The 24,441-nt window shown below is 35.6% G+C and overlaps 1 pseudogene; it reads right to left on the reverse strand.

The window, feature by feature from the left end:
* Nucleotides 1-24,441, reverse strand: part of LOC149180942 (transketolase, chloroplastic-like) — a 97,506-nt pseudogene that overhangs the window by 26,781 nt on the left and 46,284 nt on the right.

Genomic DNA, 24,441 nt, shown 5'->3' on the forward strand with positions numbered 1-24,441 from the left:
ATCCTAGTAGAACTTGAGTTAATCCCACATCGGGCTTCATCCAACTCCCTAATCCCTCTTAAAGCCCGACCCAATCACTTAACCTACGATTAATGCCTAAGTTAATCCCAAACTGCCAAGGTTTAAACCCCCAGGCCCCCCTCAACTCCCGTTTATTCCCCCCCGCACAACTCTCCCACATCACTACCATCTGATCACCTCCACGTAGATCTAACAACCTACATCTATATTGGCCAAACCCGATCACCTGCCTTTACCTGCTCGATAAGGAGGTTTTCCATCATCCCCCGACAGCTACGTGTCATGCCCTAAAGCTCATCGAGTGACCCCTCATCAAAACCGCCCATGCCTCTAAAGTCGTGTGACAACCTCCTAATACTGCTTCGCTCGCCTTTCCGATAAATCGCTTGTCCTTCAAAAACATGAATTTTCCGCCCTTTTTCAAATATCCTCCCGCTAAAGATTTAAACCTCGGAAACCTGTGTTTTCTCACCTTTCACCAATTTTACACTATAAGCCCATGAAACCCTCCAATGCTACCATGTGCCTCTGCGATACGATTTCCCCTCCAAATTATGTCCAAAATGCTACCCCGAGACCTTTTCCAAGTATTCTCATGCCAATGAGCCATCAATCACCTTCCATGCAGACCGAAGCTTTTCTAAATATTATTGATTTTTCCAGGTTATCCGACTAAGATCAGAGCTTGGATAAATAGTTCTAATACTAGTCAAAGAACTTGTTTACTCCAAGAATCGAACCAGAAACCTGTTAAAAGAATAAGTACATAAGCAGAAGACCAGTTACACAAGGAATGAAGATGAAGACTAATAGACTCTGAGCCAAGAAGAAGACAAGGAACAGAGCAGTGACAGTTCAGAACATAGCAACCAGACTAGAGATGAAGATGAATAAAACACAATGAAACTTGATCAAAATCCACTTCCAAATCCTGATACACATATAAAACATAAGAATTTATTGTTGAAAAACACAGTAAAAGGTAAAATGTAACAGTAAAAGGAAGAAACACATAAAGGATAAAGACAGGTCATTAGAGTGAAAGAGTATCAATGACAGAGAGTATCAAATGAAAGACACAAGTAAATATAACCTCCAACGTAAATGATTCAAACATCCAGAGCATAAAGAGCTAGAAACAAACCATAATAGCCATCAACACCACAATAAAAGGGATAACATGAAATCAATTCATTATCTGCCTCTATCTTCATGCGAGAAGATATTTTCTATTTCCTAGATTAAATCTCAATTCAGTTTGAGATATTTGTAATAACACCTTAGTATAAATACTTCACAAATTGAATTATGTAGTGTGGATTCTTAGACATTTCTTTAGATTTCTTGACTGAAAGATTGTAAAAGCTATTGGAGCATTGACTAAGCTAGCAAGCTAGATTGGTGAATAAAGACAAGATATTTCAAAGGATTCATGTGCAGAGCGAAGTGTAGACAAGTATTTTCTATCATTGTTGTTATCTCTTAAATTTTTCATACTGTTGATCTAAATATAGATGCCATAACTGGAAGTATTATATTAGAATTTGTTTAATTACACTCTGCTATAACAGCTAGGCAAATCTATGTTTTCTACAAATAATCTAAGTTAAGGAATTCTTAATTGCTCCTTAGTTTAGGTTGTTTCTTTTAATCTATAGCAAATGATTCTTAATTTCTCTTTGTTTCTAATTTCCCCCCTGTTCTTCGTTTCAATCCTAGTCCTAGAATTCTTAATTTCTCTCTCACCCTGGTTAAAACCTTTTCCATCCCTCTGGCCTAAAGTACTGCACTCTACTCTTCTATCTTGCCCTTTTAACATTCCCTTTAGTAAGTTGATCCGTTCTGCTGCCTTCCTTTGATTCCATATTCCCAATGGTCTAGAGACATCATTCTATCCATTTGTTTAAATATCCCCACCACCCTATCTTCAATACAAATAAAAAACCCCATGAACCTTTCAGAACTAGCCTAATATCCCATGCAAAACAAAGCTAAATCATATAGAGAGAGCCCTCTCTGGACTTAGGTTGGCTAGAGCCTAAGCCTAAAAGTTGGTTTGTGGTTACCTCGGTCATTTTGTTTCTTCTTATAACTTCAAGAGAAAATTCTGAGTGATAATGCACCATAATGGATGTTTCAACCCCATGGCATTTCTAGCTATTCGATATGATCAAATTCTTTTATGTATAATTTCTTTGAGCTTGCAAGGTCAACACTTCCTCCTATTAGACAAGGTATGACTTTTGCAATTCAATTCAAGCACTTTTTCAAAATATCCACTTGTTGCATCTACCTGATCTAATTATGAGATTATCTATATTCATATACCTAACCACACATAATTTATATGATGCAAAACATAATTGAATTTCCCCATAGAAAACCATACAAAATCCACATTGCCAATCATGTCCATGTCTGGAATGGAGTCATGTGTTGGGTGTGGAAATATTATCTTAGTAATCATCATACCAAATTAAAATTTGCAAAAATTAGCAGCAAATTCTATTATTATTCTATATTAGACAAAGAATTAAGCATTGTAATCTAGTACTTATTGGCAGAGAAAATTCCAAGTCAGAAGGAAGTCCACCCTAAAGAAAAGTCATGAATTATTTTGCCTCAAGAGGATATTTCTATTTATATATCTCCATCATTGAGTTCCATTCTTATTCTAGTTTATCTCCATATTTTTATTGCTTCTATATCTCTTTGCATCACAAGAAAAGGTATCTTATCGGTCATAATAAGCTCCATATTTTGATTTCTTCTACAGTTCTCTACATCACAAGCAAAAGTAGCCTATTAGTCATAGTAAGCTAGATTAAATAATGTGAATCATAAAGTAAACAAAGGAAACTTTCATAGAAGAAATATGAGTACAATCAACTAGACATTAATGAGATAATAATTGAAATAGGTGCCACAAATAGGAGCACTTTCACTCTCTCTTGAAATCAAAATCCTCTCCTACAATAATCAACTTAGTAGATAATAGTGAATAGTAAATTATGAAGGTTGAAAATAAAATTAATTCTCAATTTATGATTATTGGAATCAACTAAAAATGAAAAATGTTTGCAACAAAGGAAAATATTCAAAGTGATTCAATAGAGAATTATATGATTGAAGACTGCAATTTGACTAGTAATCAACAAATGGAGAAAATCATACTAACTTTCCACAAAAACAAGTATAGAAATTGAAGAAAAAAAGTTAAAGCCATTAGAAAAATAGAACTAATGATCACATAAATTCATGCATTTTCTCTGAGAGTGAAAGTTAGTGATGATGCATGATGATTATAAAATAAATGTATAGTATATTGAGGATTATGAGGTAAATCATCTGCTTCACTAATCTAGATTGGAATGAGTCTTTTCTCATGTGTCTAGATCCAAATGATATAAAGTGCATTGTGGAAACTAATTCTAGGTTAGATGACAAACATCTAATATTGGACAAACATATCATGAAGTATGTAATAGGTCCAAAAATGTATTGAAAAACATGTGATATAAATGAAATTGATCGCCAAATTCATAGTTTTGGGTTTTTTAATAGAAATTACTTTTCATGTTTTCTAAACAAAAGAGAGATTGCCTATTGAACTTTAGTTCCCAACTGTGTGAGGACTTTTGTTGAGAAATATATGCATACATAGGATTTCTCTGTTATCTCATCTCTAATTGAGGGTCTTCTTTCAAAATCTTTGAACAATATTCTTAAGTCAGAGATTAAATGAGAATTGAATAGAGAAAACAATAAAAGAAATGGATATCTCACTCCCATGCACAATTATTGGGCACACCAATATGAGTTGTTTTCCATTGACCTCAATAGGCACACAGATACATCAAGAATTTCACATCGACATAGACACATACTCTTATAATAACATCATGATAACTGTTCAAATTCAGGTAAATCATTCAATCCAAGTAGTTATAATGAGGGCAACTTGCCTTAAGATAAATACGCACTCTTATAAGAATATCATGACAACTATTCAAATTCATGAGGAATTTAGTTATTGCCAAGAGGACTGTTCATATTGATGACCAATTTGGTAACTCTAGATAATCCCAAAAAATGATATTTCATATTTTGAACAAGTGAAGCCCTTTGAAACTTAAATAAACATAGTAAATAAAAAAAAAAATATTGGGTGCAAGTCTTGAAGATGATCATTGATATTGTGTGATTCATTTTTCTAATATCAATCCTACTTCTTCACCCTTGTGAGAATCATGCATTAATGAAGATGATATGAAAATGGAATTTCATATGTTGATTATCTAAAGGTCCTAAAGTTCAAAATAAAATTTTGTTATTATATTACTATGTGTAAGTCCCAAAGTTTAAATTAAACGTTTTTTATTATGTTATTGTATGCAAGTCCCATAAATCCATGAGAAATTAGTCATTATGATTAGTTCTCATGGGAGACTCATGAGAAATTGAGTTAGATGACAATATTGATGCAAATATGAACAATCCAGATTAGAGAATTTATTTGGGAAGATATCACTCAGAGCTTGGTGCTCAAAATAATGTTTCAACCAACAACAATCTCAAGGAGAAGGTCATCATTAGAAAAAATTAAAATATGTTATGGTATCTGCAAAATTTTAGACATATCAAACCCTTGTACAGTGAGTTATAACCAATGAACAATTATGATTTATTTTGAAAACCCACATTTATTAAGCTTAAATTAAAAATCCTCTTGGAGACTTTCAAAATTATAAAAAAAGATTCGAGTCCAATTTGTCTAATGAATAGCAAATATATTATTTGTTTTGGTGCGAAAAAAAGTAATGACAATGAAAACCATTAATGAATAAATAGTTACATCACTTGAACATTTCCTAACTTAGATTATTTACCATTTGAGTGGAGGAAAGAAAGCAAGGCTAATGGTGTGTCATTCACATGTCATAGAGTGATAAACCATTCATATGAACCTTTAGATCAATCTACTGAAATTATCAATTAGATCAATGAACAATTCATTTAAATTTGGTATATTTTATTTTATCATATATAATCATAGATCACCAAGGATAGGGTTGTAATGACCCCGGTCATTTCGCACTTGTGGAGACATTATAAATACTTCTCGAGTTATATTACACTCTTGTAGATATGGTGAATGTCTCTGGTCATTTTGCATTGGTATGTATGGTGTAAACATTTTGAATATATATATATATATATATATATATATAATGATTTAGACACACTAGAAAAGGGAAAATAAAAAAAAGGGACAATTTACTTCAGGGTCTGAGAATATTTTTCTTTTCCTGCATAAACACATTTTGTTTGTTGTTAAATGATAGGAAAAGGGAAAAAGGATAAGTGGTATTAGGTTTATTGGCCTACAATACTAGACTAGAAGACAGAAAACTGACCAACAATGATAGGTCTAATCAACATAAAAATTTTAGAGATAGAGGACAACTCAGACATTTTTGGTTGGTCTAGAAGGTTTGGGCTAGATGAGACACTAACCACTAGTGGACATGATTCGACAGGAGAAATTGGAGCAAGGGAAACAAGCTATGCGAAGGAAGAGATACGAAGAGAAAAAATAAAATAACATGGGAGATGTGATATCTTGGGGATACATAGAGGGGAAGAGCACAACAATGGTCCATAGATGGGATAACTCAAACTATTCTATGTTGTCTATAGGAAGGACACAATAAGACTATAAAGATATGATTAACAGAAACTAGTGATAGTTTCATTTGTATAATAAAGCAAAGGAGGCTTCTTGCATAGTTGAACTCATAATAAATAAGGAAAATGTTGACTGAGTAGAGGACAAGAGGTAAACTCTCTTCTGGGTGAGGATGAAAACATCTCGATTCTTAGGGATACAGGGTGGAGACAATGCTCTCTAGACTCCCTACACAACCATGTGGAGTTAGCACCTTGGATTCCCAGAAATTAGAGAGATCCCATCTTCCCTCACTCATTTCAAGCAACTTGGAAATATATTCTAGATTCCCTTTATTGGGTGGAGTTACTATGGCAATAAATTATCTAGTGGGTGGAGGTTGCATACCTCTAGAGTCCCTAGACTAGTCAATAACTATGGATTCCCTTCATTAGGTGGAGTTATTGTGGTAATAAATTGGCTAGTGGGTGGAGGTTGCATACCTATGGAGTCCCTGGAATATTCTATAACTCTAGATTCCATTCATTTGGAAGAGGTATTGTTGTGATAAATTGGCTAGTGGGTGGAGGTTGCATACCTCTGCAGTCCCTAGACTAGTCTTTAACTCTGGATCTACTTCATTGGGTATAGTTATTGTGGCAGTAAATTGGCTAGTGGTTGGAGGTTGCATACATCTAGGGTCCCTATATTATATTGTAATTGAGCACTCTTTAGTTGAAGGGTGGAGGTAGAATAACCTCTGGAATCCCTGGTACATATGGAGGTTTGATCTTGGAACAAATTTCTCAAGCCTTGGAGTCAAGCTCATGGGTGACAGCTACACGAGGGTAAAAATCATATGTAAATGGGCAGTAATAGTTGCACAATCCTACATACCATGGTTTGTACCCTCATATAGTAGGTGTTTTATTACTAGATTTACATTGTATAGGGTTGCGTTACAGTGATTTAGATTAGGAATACAATGTTCTAATGTTTGATGACCATTTTATATTCAAGATCATATTGCAGTCATGTCTCTTGAATAATTATAATGCATTTTATTTTTGAAAAGTAGTTTGAGCAAAGAAAAGACTAAGCACTTGAATGTGTAATATTTTTAATTGTAAATAATGTAACTTGTATAAATGTCCCAACTAATTACTGCTTTAGCCAAGTCAAAGGTTATTTCAAAGTTTGCTTGATTTGATAGTGGTGGCTATTGAGTCCCAAACCTGCACTTTCCTATATACCCTTTCAGCCTTCTTTTTCCATTTACTTCATCCACCAAGCTGTCAAATCGTTGCATATTAGTCTAAAAAGAGCTTATGAAATGGTTTCCTAACTATGTTTATGACTGTTGTTTGATTTAGATTTTTGTTCAAGCTGCTGCGGAAACTTGTCACTTTCCGCAGCTAGCCCAAGTTTCTGCAGCCATTTTGTTAAAAGCTATGCTACAGGTGTCCAATGGAGAAACTGGCCACATGGGTAAGCTGAAAGTGACATGTACATGGAGTGTGTCCCCTCAGTTCAGCCAAATCACTCATAAACGGTCATGGTCAACGACGGTCAAAGGAAGGGCCAAATGAGGAGTTTTGCGGTGGCACGACTCTATTTTGCCCACGTGAAGGTTTGCGTGGCACGATCCTTAGTTTCCAGAGGTACTGGCACACTTGTAGAGCAGCCCGTGAGCTGAATTGAGCAGCCACCACTCCATGGATTCAACTGTCATGATGACCATCACGCTAGATCTCGGGTCAAGGAGATTTACGTGTCTCTTGGCAGCATAAAATCTAGGAATTAGTTGCAGCACCTTTACTTATAAATAACGCGTTGATATACGCTGGATAGTTAGTTTTTGAAATGTAATTCTGACTATTGTCATCAGCCCACTGCACTGTGTTTCACTTTGTTTTATTACTGCACTTTAAATACATGAGAAGACAACAATCCTGAATCTGATTTGTTACTAAGTGATTGACTTGCCGAGGTTGCAGAGGGCCCCTGTACACCAAAGCTTTGTATAGTTTCTTACTTGCTTTCATTTACTATTTTTAAATCATTGCTTGTATATATATTGTGTTGTTCTGATGTTCATTGCTGTCCATATTTCCTTTATGTTTTCTTTTATAACTGTTAGCTAATCAGTGCTTCTTTTACAGGTTTTTTTGTAGGTAGCCCGGGCAGATTTACATATTTTTGATAACTACTGACATGAGATCATCTTGTCCTTTTTGCTGATTTTCATTTCCTGAGTTTAATTCCAGCACTGTCATTTTTCAAGTTGCGTTTTGCTTATTTACTTTTCTGCTACTTAGACATCATATTACTCATCTGTTTATGATTTCCTTTCTATAGTCAAGTGACTCTATTAGTAAGGAATCAGAATATCACTTATTGTAGTATGATTTAGTTTGTTTTCCTGCAAGTTAGAGATTGGATTACTTATGTCATTTTCAAGAGTTGAAATATGAATGAGTAGTTAAATCTTAGTTTCCTTTTATGCAATTTAATTTCCTGCAATTTAGATATCATATTACTCAGCTTGTTTATGATTACTTCCTATAGACGGATTGAGTTGAAAGGTGAAGGGTCTGAACGGGGGTTGAAGTAGTGTGATTTAGTTTGCTTTTCTTTCAGTCTTTGAGTTGCTTTAAGTTCAGTTTTTACTTTCTTTTTCATACAGCAGTAAGGATACTGGGCCATTGTCACTAGTTCACTGTTTTGGTACATTTACTTCCTTTTGAGAATTGATTTCATTACAGTTAGTTTGGAACTTTCTTTTTGAAAACTTTTAAGTTTGGAAAATCACTGTAGAAATCACCATTACCATCCATACTTAACTTTCAATTTCGCCATCACACACTAGGGAATCCATAGAAGATAAACCCAAAAACAAACTAAAAAAACTCAAAAACGACAAAAGACTAAGAAAATGGTTATCTTGTACATATAGTACACCTCACTTCGTTAGTTTACGAATCCCAGATTGACATTTTAATTAGAAATTTAGGACACACTAAATTGACCAAACATTTTAGCGCCATTGCCGGGGAAGTGAAACTAGGTAGCCAATTTCTTAAAAAAAAAATAATAAAAAAAAAAAATTTCAAGGAAGGAAAATTGATAACCTCTCAAAGTATGCTCTCCTCTTGCACTTAGCGTGATCTGGAGGATCAGAAAAGAGAAAGTTATTGATTTAATAGTTTCTTGAGTATGCTCTCTTCTTGCACCTAGAGTGACCTGGAAGATCAGAAAGAGAATTATTAGCCTGACTTGAAGAAAAATAAAAATGACATGCATAGAGCAAGAGATTCTAGGGGAAGGTTTTTAGCTAGAGCCAAGAGTTTGATTTTCACAACTCCATCTACTTCAAGAAATAGACAAGAGACACTGCCATCATCTCCAACCCACACTCCTAGCCCTAGGATTCCTGGAATTCAAGAGGCAGTAGTTGAATTAGGAGACTCTTCCACACCATCCATCGAATCTGAATTAGGAAAAGATCCTTTCTTTCCTTCTACAAGGAGACACATTGTAATTGAAGAAGTAGAATCACCTAAGGAAGAAGAGGGAGAAATTCCTCCTCGTTTGCCATTAGTAGAGGAACCAGAGGACTCTGAAATCTCCAAGGAAGATATCATGACAGAGGAGGTAGTTAACGGATTTGGTAGAGGTAGAGGTAGAGGAGAGGGAGGAGGAAACAATGGAGGAGGTAGAGGTAACAATGGGGGAAATAGGGATGGAGATAACTCATTCGGATTTCCTATAGTCGATGAGGATTCTCGAGCAACAATGAAAAATATTTCACCATCTGTCCTCCCAAACTTTCATGGGTTAAGAAATGAGGATCCTGAAACATTTCTATTTGAGTTTGAGGTCGTGTGTCAAACTTATGATTATCTGGAAGACTCTCAAAAACTCAAACTGTTTCCTTCAACATTGAAAGGAGCTGCTTTGAAATGGTTCATGGGATTACTCACTCAATCCATTAGGACTTGGAATGATATGAAACAAACATTTTTGGATAGATACCTGGACTATTGTATGCCCACCAATCACAAGGATGAAGTATTCAAAATGGTGCAAAGAGAAGATGAAAACTTGGAGGATTTACTTGAAAGATTCCAATACAACTTGAAAAGAGAAAAAATGAGTAACTTAGATGAGGAAACCCTAAAATCCCTTCTATTAAAAGCCATTAGAGATGAATGGATAGATATTTTGAACATGATGGGAAAAGGAGACATATCTCAACTTCCACTTCATGACATAGCAGAGCTATGTGTCCATCTCTCAAGAGGAAAATCTAAAACTGGAAAAGGGCCTAGAGATCCTTCTCTCATCAGAGCAAACAAATTTGCAACTGGATCAGTAAGTAGGGCTGAGATTGGCAATATGCTTGATGAATTCAAAACTGATATCTTAGGGAGTCTTAGTGAGCAACTAGACACTCTTAAGATACACAATAAGCAGAAAGCAGAAGCTGAAGCTTTGGCCATATTTTGCCCAAAATGTAGAAAGAAACATTCTCTAAGGGAATGCCCCTTGGATGCAAAAGTTGTAGAAACATGTGCGATTTGTTCAGAGAATCATGAGACCAAGGATTGTCCTTAAATTCCTGGGCTCAAAGCTGTCTTCCAAGAAGATCCAAATACAATTGAGTCTCTCTGTTTTGTTGCAAGGAGACCTTGGCAGGGGCAACAAAACCAAGGGTTTAACAACTCTATGAACTTTCAAACCCCACCAAATTGGAATCCTTGGCAACAACCTTGGTCCCAACCTCAAAATCCTTTTCAATCATGGGTACAAGGCATGCAAAATCCTTATGGGAGATTTGCTGAATTTTATCAATATCCTCCATCTTTTCAAAACCAACAGGCTCCACAACTTTCAAATCAAAATCCACAACTATCATTGCCATTTCAACAACAACAACAATCTTCTCAACAGAATCCAAATTCTCAACTCTTGCTTCCATTCCAACAGAAGTCAAATTAACTTCCTTCCCAGCCATTGCCAAACCCCAATAATAAAAACCCTCAAAATGCTTACATGGTAGAAGGTCAACAATTTCCTACCTATATGATTGTTCCTCTCAATGATGTACAACTCAGATCTGGTAGAGTTTTAGATAAACCTTCTATAGATACCCAAAAGAAAAGCATTTCTGAGGAAGATTCTCTTGAAGCCAATAAAGGTTCTGAAGCATCTCTTCAAAACCCAAGCACTCAGAAAGAAAAAGAAAAAGAGCTAACCCCCACAACTCCTATAGTTGAGCAACCTGCATCTTCATCCACACCTACTTTTCCTGAATGATTACAAATTGACAAAGGGGTGGAAAAACAAATCATGTTGCCTGACTATGATTTTCTAGATGAATTGAAGAATGTCTGTATCAAGATTCCCTTGTTACAAGCCATTAGAGAGATTCCTATTCTAGCAAAAACAATAAAGGAGTTGAGTCTTAAAAGACCAGGAAGGAAACCTAGAGATACAAGAAGAATCCACCTGGTAGGAAAAATTGTAGATATCATGATGGGAAAAATTACTATGCAAAAGTATGTAGATCCCGGTAGTCCAATTGTCAAAACACATATCAATGGGGTTGAAATTCCAAATACTTTGATTGATTTAGGGGCTGCTATCAACATTATGAGTAGACAGACTATGGAACAGTTGAAACTTCCTAATCTTCTTTTTACACCTACTTTTCTGCAACTTGCAGATCGATCAATTATCAAACCAGATGGTGTATTAGAAGGAATTTCGGTCTCCTTAGACTCTTGGGAATATCCAGTAGATTTCATGATTTTAACTCCCAAGAGTAATTTAGGAGGACACCCTCTCATCTTAGGAAGACCTTGGCTAGCCACAACTGACGCTTTCATCAGTTGTAGGTCTGGGGATATGTATATTTATGATGGTAATTCGACAAAGAAATTCAATTTGTATCTTCCAGCAAAATCAATTACAGAAATAGGAGATAATGAGTGGGTTGATGATGAGGATACTATACAACATGTCTTTACCATTTCTAAAGTCAGTGAAGATAGTCAAATTCTGAACACACTAGAAAACTTTGAAACGTCTTCAGAATATGACCACACACAATTTCAGTTAGATTATGACATTGAGTATCTATCATCTAGACAAATGTCTCTTTTCTCTATGGAAGAGTTTGGTAGTTCCGCCATTGAGGTCTTTCCAGGTAAAACATTGAATATCAACAAAAATTTGGAAAGATCACAACAGGAAGAACTAACCAAAATCTTGCAAAAACATTCTACTGCATTTGCATGGGAATATACTGATATGAAAGGTATTTACCCTAAGACTTGCATTCATCACATCTACATTGAGGAAAAAAGTAGACCAATCAGACAACTTTAGAGAGGGATGAATCCAAACCTTAGGGAGATAGTGAAAGAAGAGCTCCAAAAACTACTCAATGTAAACTTCATTTATCCAATTTCAGATAGCCGATGGGTTTCTCCTTTGGTTATAGTACTTAAAAAGAATGGTAAATGGAGGGTATGCATTGATTACAAGGAATTGAACAAAGCAACTTTGAAGGATCACTTTCCTTTACCCTTTATCGATCAGGTATTAGATACTTTAGCAGGCAAAAAGTATTTTTCATTTTTGGATGGTTTTAGTGGCTATAATCAGATTCAGGTAGCACCTGAAGATCAGGACAAGACCACATTTACCTGTCCATGGGGAACTTTTGCTTACCGAGTACTTCCTTTTGGATTATGTAATGCACCCGCAAAATTTCAAAGGGCAGTACTAGGAATCTTTTCTGATCTAATCCATGATTGTGTAGAGGTTTATATGGATGACTTTACAGTTTATGGTAATTCGTTTGAAGAGGCATTAGAGAATTTGGAAAAAGTCCTTATAAGATGTAAAGAAACAAACCTATCATTAAGTCATGAAAAATGCTTTATGATGTTTACTGAAGGGATTGTTTTAGGACATCATATTTCAGGGGATGGGATTAAAGTTGATAGATCAAAAGTTGAAGTCATCTCCAAGTTGCCTATTCCAAATTGTCAAAAAGATGTTAGAAGTTTTCTTGGATTTACTGGATACTATAGAAGATTTATTGAAAAATTCACCAAAATAGCATCTCCACTCTTCAAATTATTTACAAAAGACTGTGAATTCAAATGGGATCCTGATTGTCAATCTACATTTGAAAATTTGAAAACAAGAATATCTGAAGCACCCATTTTGAGAGGGCCAAATTGGAAACTTCCTTTCCATATTTCCACAGATGCTTCAGATACAGCTCTAGGAGCTGTGTTGGGACAAAAGGATTTAGTTCCTTATGCCATTTACTACACCAGTAAAAATTTGACTGCCACCGAGTTAAACTATACTGTGACTGAAAAAGAGTTCTTAGCTGTTGTACATGCAATCAATAAGTTTAGACATTATATAATAGGCTATGAAACTTTTGTCCATACTGATCATTCTGCAATTAGATATCTCATGAATAAACCTGTTACTAATGGCAGAGTTACAAGATGGCTCTTACTTTTACAAGAATTCAATATTACTGTGTTGGATAGACCAGAGAAACAAAATACAGTAGCTGATTTCTTGTCTAGAATCCAAAATACTAATGAAGATTCTCCTGTAGAGGATAAGTTTCCAGATGAGTATTTATTTGCAGTAACTACTAAGACTCCTTGGTATGCAGATATTGCTAACTATTTGGTTACAGGAAAGCTACCTCCACATTTATTTCCTGGTGAAAAAAGAAGAATTATTCAGGAGAGTTCAAGTTATTCATGGATTTCTAATGAATTGTTTAAAATAAGGCTAGATTGTATGATCAGAAGATGTGTTCGGGAAGATGAAATGCTTGACATCCTCAAGGCATGTCATGATGAACCATGCGGTGGACACTTTGCTGACAAAAGGACGGCATATAAAATCCTTTCTTTAGGATATTATTGGCCTTCCCTTTTCAAAGATGCAAAAAAATATGTCAGAAGGTGTGACAGCTGCCAAAGAGTTGGGAGACCGACTCTTTCAAATGAAATGCCATTACAACCACAGGTACTCATCAAACCCTTTGAAAAATGGGCTTTAGATTTCATTGGGCCCATTAATCCACCATTTAAACAGAAAAAGTATATATTGGTATGCACTAATTATGTCACTAAATGGGTAGAAGCCAAAGCATTGCCTTCTGCCACTGAAAATTCAGTTGTTCAATTTCTTTTTGAGGATATTTTTACTCGTTTTGGTGTCCCAAGAGAAATTGTGACAGATCAGGGAAGTCAATTTACATCTAACTTGATGGAGAAGCTGATGGAAGAATACCAAATCAAGCACAGAAAATCTACTCTTTACCATCCGCAAGTAAATGGCCAAGTGGAGTCTACAAAAAAAGTTCTTGAGAGCATCATCACCAAAACTGTTCATCTACACAGAAAAGATTTGGCAGAAGGCTTCCTGAAGCCTTATGGGCCTACAGAACTACATGGAGGAATACAACAAGACATTCTCCCTATGAACTTGTTTATGGGAAAGAAGTCCTGCTCCCCATTGAGTTTCAAGTCAAGACTTTCAAGATGGAAGTCCAGTTGGGGATGAATCTATCAGAAGCCCAAAAGCACAGAATGGAGCAATTGAATGAGCTAGATGAGATCAGACAAGAAGCAATTTTAAGGACTGATCTAGTTCAACATCAAAGAGCTAAGTGGCATGATAGATACACCAAAGAGAGAAAGTTTCAAGAGGGAGATTGGGCATTACTGTTTGATTCCAAGTTCAAAGACTTTAAATGTAAATTTCAGACCCATTGGCTTGGGCCATATGAAATTGACAAAGTCTTTAACAATGGAGCGGTAAGAATCAAGACCATTGATGAATTTTGGATTTCTCTTATTGTGAATGGCCATCGATTGAAAATTTATCATAAGCCACTCCCAAAAGAAGAATTTATCAAGATGTTCCAAGAGAATTCTGCAATAAGGCTGGTGGAGAAGAATCCTTCTTCCCCACCAGCCTAGCCTTTGATTCATTAAAAAAAAAAAAAAAAAAAAAATTGTATAAGCCTGAAAACCAATCATAGATTGGAAGTCTTATACAGAAAATATAGAGTGAAAATCAGGGACACTTGACACTCTATATTTTCCAAAAAAAATCTCCTCTCCTTCTCTTTCCATCTTCACTCCACCTCATTTGCCATTCCACTCCATCTCCATCTCATTCACATTTTCTCTTCACTTCACTCCGCTTCATTTTCATTCCATTCCATTCATTTCATTTTCATTTCATCAATAAAAGTTCCTTTCAGAACTATTTTCACTCAGTTAGTTCTTTTCTAACTATATTTGTTCAGCTAAGTGGGTGTTGTCCCAGTTTCCGCAGCTGGAAGCAGTTTCCGCAGCCAGAAACAGTTTCCGCAGCCAGAAACGATTTCCGCAGCTACCACCACTCTGTTTTTCAAATTCACAGTCAAAATGTTAGTACAAAAATCATGAAAATGCAAGTGTAAGTGAGCAAATGCCATGAAGACATGGAGCATCTCCAAGACATCAAGAAAGAACAGTTGGTTAAAAGCTATGAGCAAGAAATGACAAAGTTTCCAAAGGTATGAGCAATTTTTTTTATCAAATAGCAATTAAAGTCATGATTATGCATAGTTATCAAACCATAAAAAGTTCTACTATGTGCAATGATTCGATATGATAGCTCCATTACCCACTCCTATCCCACGATATTACTCCATACACCATGCATTCATTTCTTAATGGTCTCATGATGGGTTTTCGGGTTTAAACTCAAGTTGACTGCACTTTCATTTGCCACCTGCGCTCATAAGATGTGACCAATCCCTTTACGGCTCTTCTCCACCGTATTTCCCACAGCCAACTATCAAAACGTGTGATATCCCGTACGGAGCAATTAATTCAAAAAAAAGATCTCGCCTCCACTACCGTTCACTTACCATTTCATTTAAGATCTTCCTTTTCATACACACGCATTTCAATTTGTGAACTCATTCACTACTGCTTATCCTCTGTTCTGCCTATAATCTGAAGCATTCCCGTTACCTGCTATCGATTGCAGCCATTGCATTTTACCATAAACCCTGCAACCGAGCTACTTCCCTCTGCTAAAATCCTCATACGCAATTGCATCCTCAGTTGAAATTTAAAACAGAGAAAGGAATGGGAAAACTACTAAGGGCAGAGCCAGAAGGACCGAAATATCTAGAAGGTTACCCTCAAGCCAAGGATTTACTGAAGAAAGCCAAATGGTTACGGTTCATTCAAAAGTTTAAAGGCTATAACAAAGAAGTAACCAAGGCTTTTGCACGGTCGTTCGATGGTCAAAAAGTGGAGATTGGAGATTTGAAGCTCACGGTGACCGAAACAACAGTAGCAGCTGCCACAGGCTTACCTCAGGAAGGTGAGAGATGGTTCAAAAATAAAAGCGTGGATGAACAGGCATGGAGAATTATGCTAAGAAACCCAGGTATGGACACCACTGTGTTTACTAAAGGAATTCCTATTCATGCATTGAAGGAAGAATGGGCTAGTCTGCTGTTAGTTATCCAAAAATTTGTCACTTGTGAAGGACGCTTTGGTTCGATGTACATGTACCATGCTAGACTATTGATGAATTTCTTAGAGAATCAGACTCTTAATTTGCCTTATTTCTTACTTTTGAGTTTGAAGAAGATGAGTATTACAATCCAAAAACACATAGGCAATATAGACCCTCATCTATACCATCATGGACTTATAAAAATTCTTATTGAAGACCAACTAAAGAAGAACAAAGATACATGGGAACAATTCTTGATAAGAAACTACTTCCAAGAGCCATCTGAGGCCTCTGAAAGTAGTACACCAAAGACACCAAGAAAAAGTAGGAGAAGAGAAAAGAGCACCATAGTCCAAGACTCCCCTACTATAGAAACTCAAGAAATTGGTCAAAAAGAAGAAGAAGACAGAACTAAAGACAAGAAACAGAAGAAAGAAAAAGGAAAAAGGACCATCCGAGAAGTCTACCAATCTCCTGAGCCTTCCATAGAAGAGGATTATCAACCACTGTCAAAAAGATTAGTACATCTTCAGGCTGTTGCTATAGCAAAGAAAAAGGCAAAAGGAAAACAAAGTATACAAGAAAAGAGTACTAGTCCACCATACTTAAGGAGAAGCACAACGTTAAGAGGAAAAGGGAGTAAAACACAAATAAAATGGCCCCACTTCATTGACTTGGGTGGAGAGACACCTGAGAAAACTCCAGCTGGCCGTAGTCCACCTCGTCCTCAGCCAAGCATTGAAACCAGTCCTCCACATGATGAAAGCCCTTCTCGGCCAGAGCTAGAGAGCAGTCCTCCTCCTCCACCAGATTTTGAACTCAGTCCAAGAAAGACACCTGAAGTAGACCCCAATCAACAGGAAGTATATGACTACTTGGAATCATTAGAAAAATCAGCTGCAGGTCCAAGTACCACTCTGCCACTAGATGCACAAGTTCAGTCCTTAAAACAGGAGGTATTTGAATTAGAGGTCCTAAACAGGCATATCAAGCAGGAAAATGAAGCACTCAAAGAGCAGAGAAAAGTAGATAAAATTATTCATGATAACACTATGCTCCATTTAGGACTATGGCAAAAGAAAAACAAGAAACTGAAGAAAAAGTGCAAAAAGTTTAGCAGAGCATTGATCAATCTCAAGTTCAGATGTCTAATAAGGAAACCAAGAATGGTGGTAGCACCAAAGAAGAAGAAAAGAGGGCTAGATGTCCTAGCAGAAGCATCAGAACATATGGATTAGAGAGGAGTGACTAAATTTTGGTTGCATGAGGACATGCAACACCTTCACAGTGGGGGTATGTTGAGTCCCAAACCTGCACTTCCCTATATACCCTTCAGCCTTCTTTTTCCATTTACTTCATCCACCAAGCTGTCAAATCGTTGCATATTAGTCTAAAAAGAGCTTATGAAATGGTTTCCTAATTATGTTTATGACTGTTGTTTGATTTAGATTTTTGTTCAAGCAGCTGTGGAAACTTGTCACTTTCCGCAGCCAGCCCAAGTTTCCACAACCATTTTGTTAAAAGTTATGCTACAGGTGTCCAATGGAGAAACCAGCCACATGGGTAAGCTACAAGTGACATGTACATGGAGTGTGTCCCCTCAGTTCAGCCAAATCACTCAGTCGTGGTCAACGACGGTCAAAGGAAGGGCCAAATGAGGAGTTTTGCGATGGCACGGCTTTTTTTTGCCCACGTGAAGGTTTGCGTGGCATGATCCTTAGTTTCCGGATGTACTGGCACACCTGTAGAGCAGCCCGTGAACTGAATTGAGCAGCCACCACTCCATGGATTCAACTGTCATGATGACCATCACGCTAGATCTCGGGTCAAGGAGATTTACGTGTCTCTTGGTAACATAAAATCTAGGAATTAGTTGCAGCACCTTTACTTATAAATAACGCGTTGATATACGCTGGATAGTTAGTTTTTGAAATGTAATTTTGACTGTTGTCATCAGCCCACTGTACTGTGTTTCAATTTGTTTTATTACTGCACTTTAAATACATGAGAAGACAACATTCCTGAATCTGATTTGTGACTAAGTGATTGACTGGCTGAGGTTGCAGAGGGCCCCTGTACACCAAAGCTTTGTATAGTTTCTTACTTGCTTCCATCTACTGTTTTTAAATCATTGCTTGTATATATATTGCGCTGTTCTGATGTTCATTGCTGTCCATATTTCATTTATGTTTTCTTTTATAATTGTTAGTTGATCAATGCTTCTTTTATAGGTTTTTTTGTAGGTAGCCTGGGCAGATTTACATATTTTTGATAACTACTGACATGAGATCATCTTGTCCTTTCTACTGATTTTCATTTCCTGAGTTTAATTCCAGCACTGTCATTTTTCAAGTTGCGTTTTGCTTATTTACTTTTCTACTACTTAGACATCATATTACTCATCTATTTATGATTTCCTTTCTATAGTCAAGTGACTCTATTAGTAAGCAATCAAAATATTACTTATTGTAGTATGATTTAGTTTGTTTTCCAGCAAGTTAGAGATTGGATTACTTATGTCATTTTCAAGAGTTGAAATATGAATGAGTAGTTAAATCTTAGTTTCCTTTTATACACTTTAATTTCCTGCAATTTAGATATCATATTACTCAGCTTGTTTATGATTACTTCTTATAGACGGAGTGAGTTGAAAGATGAAGGGTCAGAACGGGGGTTGAAGTAGTGTGATTTAGTTTGCTTTTCTTTCAGTCTTTGAGTTGCTTTAAGTTCAGTTTTTACTTTCTTTTTCATACAGCAGTGAGGATACTAGGCCATTGTCACTAGTTCACTGTTTTGGTACATTTACTTCCTTTTGAGAATTGATTTCATTACAGTCAGTTTGGAACTTTCTTTTTGAAAACTTTTAAGTTTGGAAAATCACTGTAGAAATCACCATTACCATCCATACTTAACTTTCAATTTTGCCATCACACACTAGGGAATCCATAGAAGATAAACTCAAAAACAAACTAAAAAAACTCAAAAACGACAAAAGACTAAGAAAATGGTTATCTTGTACATATAGTACACCTCACTTCGTCAGTTTACGAATCCCGGATTGACATTTTAATTAGCAATTTAGGACACACTAAATTGACCAAACAGTGGCATAAAACATAGTGTCATATAAAATGTGATTGTTATTGCGTGAGGAAATCAACACATATGAGGAATGAAATACATAGTCACAATTACCATGTGCCAGCTTTATTTCAAGGCTAGGTAATTAAAGACAAAATCCACAAGTTGTTTCCATTCTAGAGTCAGAATGTTAAGTGTCGATAATGAAAAGAAAACTGAGGTATTTTAGTAGAATACGATAATTGTTCATACATTTTTAGTATGGGATGCATGTTAAGGAGCTCCTACACAGAAGTAATAGTTCTTTATCATACTCCGTAACTAGATATTTGATTTTGATTGCAACTTCTACAAAGTGTATTATTACTCTTATAAGAAAGGTAGCTTGTACAAGAAATAATGCTTTCTTAAATCATAAAGAAAACTAATATCTATTTTTTTATATAAGGTGTTACTCATCTCTATTTTTGGCTGGTTCCCCAAGATATTGTTTACTAATTTACCATATCGCATCAAAGTGATGGCAAAAAGGGTGCTAGAAAAATAAATATTTGTTGAAAGGGCGAATATTACTATGATGATTTTGGAAAGACCAAAAGTCCTTAATTATTTGTTAGAAATGCGTGATTTTTTCTACTTAAGGAGAATCTTCTATTCATAATCAGAGAGTTTGGTTTTTCTCAGTACTTCAATTCCTTGCAAGAAACTATGAGTTATGAGTGAAAACTTATTTAAAGAGTCTTGGAAAGGATTAGAAATAGTTACATGTGTTGGCTGAATTTGAGATTGAAGATATTGTAGGAAGAATTTTGAATTGAGTTGCTCATGTTGATTGAGAATTATGGTTAATTGGAAGAGGGAAATTCCTTTGCTTGAGTGCCCCAAGCCCTTCCTACTACCTACTTGATGCAGGATCATTCAACCCAAGAGAAAATCATTGTAATTAAGTAGACATAGGGGGTCATGTATCTTTAGAAAAGTTAGTTTCCTAAGTCTCAAGTCAATGTAATATTAGACCTTTAAGTGATTTAATTAGATAATGAGAAGAAGTGGTAAATACTCTCCAATTAAAGGAGAACCTGAGTGGGTAGTAATGAAAAAAGAGTTCAAAGTCAATTAGAACTCTTAAATAGTTGCATGATTTGAGGAACTAGAGGGAGAGCTTTTAGGAATTTAATGAATTAGAAGTGGACATAGAAGATAGAGTACATCTAGGAGTCGTTTCAATAGATCTAGGAGTCAAACCAGGATGAGTTCAATAGAACTTCCTGGCATAAATGTAAGCCTATGGATAGAGCTCAAGAAGAGGCCACGATATTGAAGAACATGCCTGTGCGAGACCGTGAAGTCTTGAATGTAATCTTTGTTTTTACATATATATAAAGAGTTTTATTCTTGACTGTGTCAGAGTGTGTAAATCGAGTGTTTTACAATTGATTTCTGCGTAAAATCGTAGGTTCTGTAATAGAGGATTGCAGGCAGAGTTCTGAAGAATGCGCAGAGGTGATAATGATTCAAAGGAATCATATGGGATCTTGGAATCTAGCTAAAGGATTAGATTAAGCTTTGGAGAGATAGTGAAGGAAGAATTCGTGGAGTTAAGTTCAGAAGGGGTAGAAGAGCAGGAAGCCAAAATTTGAATAAAACCCTAAATCACAGAGAAAATTGAAGAAACAGTGTAAAAACATAAGTAAGTAGTTGAGCGAAGAAATAAAGGATGGTTTCTCAGCAATCGTTGGATCACTAAGATCAACGGCTAGGATCCAATCACAAAGGAGATGAAGAAAGATCGCATCGATGAACTCTAAATGAAGGAAAGCGATTTCGTAACAGTGAACGTGGATTTTGGGCGGTTTCAAAACTATAAGCGGTTTTGAAGGATGAGCGCCGATTCCACTCATCAAATGACGCATGGTAGGGGAGGCGAGAAGAGAAACCGCTTTATCGGGCAGTTAAACCCCGTGTTTATTGTCTTTCCAAAATCAGTGTGGTCCGTTGGATCTGCTAAGGCAGATCAATGATAGTGAACCATCGGAGCAGCTTTGGAGATTAGGGGAGTTAAAGACTGTTGGATCGGAAGGTGGATCAACGGTGGAGATGTGATCGGATTGAAATACTTTATGGGAGTAGACCATGGCTTTAATACATGCAATATGCGATTATGCAAAGGGACTATAAGAGCGGACCCAATAGGGAAATGAAGCATGGCTAATGGGATTTGAAGTCCTGAATATATGATCGCATATCGGGAAAGCAGAAGGTATGTATTAATGTGACTGCAGAGGAGCGAACCCCAATTAGCGATAAAGTTAATCATGGGAAACGTGCAGAGGCTATACCATAGGCAAAAAGGTATGTTTACGGGCATTTCCCTTTGTAAAGGATTTTATAAGGAAACAGAACTGACAGTGTATTCTGGGAAGTGATAGTCACATATCGAGAAGCGGAAGGAGTATGGGTTAATATGAACCACAGAAGAGTTGATAGCGATTGCGATAAAGATAGCCTCAGGAATTGTGCTGAAGTCGTTTAAAGGTGGAAAAATGTGTGTTTTGTGATTATTTTCCTTTATAAAAGGTTTATAATGGGAATAGGTGTGATAGAAGGTTTTATATGTTAAAATGTATATAAACAAGGTATTAAAGTGAAAGGATATATGTATGCGGGTTCCAAGGGTTATATAAAGGTTTTGGAGAGGTAGAAACTCCTGATAGGAGGTTTAGGCGGGGTGGTCGAGTTCTGATACAAAGGAACCGATGATAAGGGGCCTTAACCATGTATGGTTGGAGATTTGACTCCTTTGTGAGTTAAATGCCTGGGACAGTTGTGTTTATGCATTTTTATGCATACTATGGGTATAGGCGAGGGTAACCCCGCATCACTACTACTCTCCCATATTAGCCTCTCGATAAGGGAAAATTCTACAATGTGTTTTGGCTTTGATTGGTTTCATGAATTATGTTCACATCTGGGTTCAATTGGATATTTTTAAAGGACCCTCTTCTATAAAATTTCTCCTGTGGGTGTTGTTTTGGTTGAATCAAAACAATAAAAGCAAAATTCAGATGTTGTGTTTTCTTCATTTTCATGCAAGATAGTGTCTTCTTGTCAAGGCAATGAAATTTTTTCATTATCAACATTACATTTAGTATAAATAATGAATTTGGAATGTTTTTATCTACTTTAGAAGCCAATCCACAATTTATGCTTCATGAAGCTATTTAGTATTTCTCATGTCTTGCAATTTATCTCTTTAATACACCTGCAATTTATCTTTGATGAACACATTTTCAATTTGTACTTCAAAATACATTTTTGAAATTCTCTAAGGAGGTTGATTTGTGATATTCTAAGGGTCGACTTTAATATTGTCTCTTTGATTGTTATAATATAGTATGCACTCTTTGTTCTAGTGATGGCTTTTAAGTGGTTTCTAACTACTATCTAGTAAGCTTGCATTTTATGTTAATAAAGTCTATCTCTCTAGGAAGACCCATTTTCAAAGTTTTAAACTTTTCATGTTTTTTATAGATATCTACAATGTTTCATGAAGGAAAGTACATTATGTTAATGAAAATATGTCTTGACAGAAAGACCCATTTTCATAACTCAAGTTAACCTAGTAACTACTCTCCTTATGGGGTGGATAAGGATGTGAATGTTAGAAAAAGCCTTCTGTTAATTTGTTATTGGATGTTTGAGAAGAAACAAATGGTAAAAATGCATATGATAATTTAAAGGAAATTTATTTAGCCCAAACTAGAAGTATAGGTCTAGCTTCATCCTCTACCAATCCAAATACTCAAACTCCTGCAAGCAAAACAACATCAACATAAAAGGTATATTCTAATTAAAATAAGAATATTCATATGGAAATGTTAGAATATGATTTAGTTGAATACATGAAGAAAACAAGGGCTAATATATATTTGTATAAACTGTCTAAAATGACACAACATAAAAGTAAACTATTTAAAGCTATGGAAGATAGCACAACTAGCCGTTATATAGGGAACATTGATAATTCTTCGTCAAAGAAAGTAGCACATATCAAGGAAGCTCTAATTGGAGATATTTCTACTTCACACTCCTTTCCTTTTCTATTAAATTTTGAGATTTGTAACCGAAATTTCCATAATTGTATGGTCGATTATAATGTTTGCTCTAATGTCATGCTAGCCTCAGTGGCTAAGAAATTGAATTTAGAACCCCAAAAACCTCCATTCAAATTGTAAAATTGGACAGGTCTATAGTTAAGTTGTTAGGGGCGAATAAAGTATTACTAATCAGACTTGCCTCTAATTTCAAAAATTTTAAAACCATTAATGTAATTACTGTAGATATTCCTAAATCACATGGTTTATTATTAAGACAAGATTGGTCATATAAACTAAATGGATATTTCTCAATTGATTAGCCACATATTTGGTTACCTTAGAAAGGAAAGACTAATATAATTAAGGTTGAACATGAAGGGCACATATAACATAACATTATTGATCTTTATGGTTCAAATGGTACCATAATGTTCAATTAATCTCTGCTTCGTAATTACTGATACGATTCTTATTTCGATAAATTTACCTCTGAAGTCTCTCCCAGTGATGAATCATGTATTCATACTTTAAATTTTTTAATTAATAATGTTACCAATTCTTCATGTGAATTTTTTATTTCTGTAAATAGTGATGTAAATACATATTGGTTATTATTATATTTTGATGGTTCCAAAGCCATTGAAGGCATAGGCACTAGATGCATATCGCAAAACTAGTTAAGGTACAAAATTATTTCTAACATGTAGATTAGTATTTTATTATACTAATGATATAGTTGAGTATGAAGCGTTAATTCAAGGACTCAAAATAGGAATTGATTATAAAGTTAAGAAACTAAAAGATATTGGTGACTCTAAAATCATTGTTGAACCAGTCAATATAGAAACTCATAGTATTTCTGACCATTTGAAAATTATTTTCAAGTGGTTTCACATTTAATTCAAAATTTTGATAACTTTCAAATAATATATATACCCTGGTCACAAAATTTGGATGATGAATTGCTGGAAAATGTGGCATCAAAATTTCTCCATGTAG

This window comes from Pinus tabuliformis, chromosome 3_2 (assembly GCF_031772625.1).
Source record: "Pinus tabuliformis cultivar Carrire ecotype Pingquan chromosome 3_2, CPIR1, whole genome shotgun sequence".
In the NCBI taxonomy this organism is placed as follows: Eukaryota; Viridiplantae; Streptophyta; class Pinopsida; order Pinales; family Pinaceae; genus Pinus; species Pinus tabuliformis.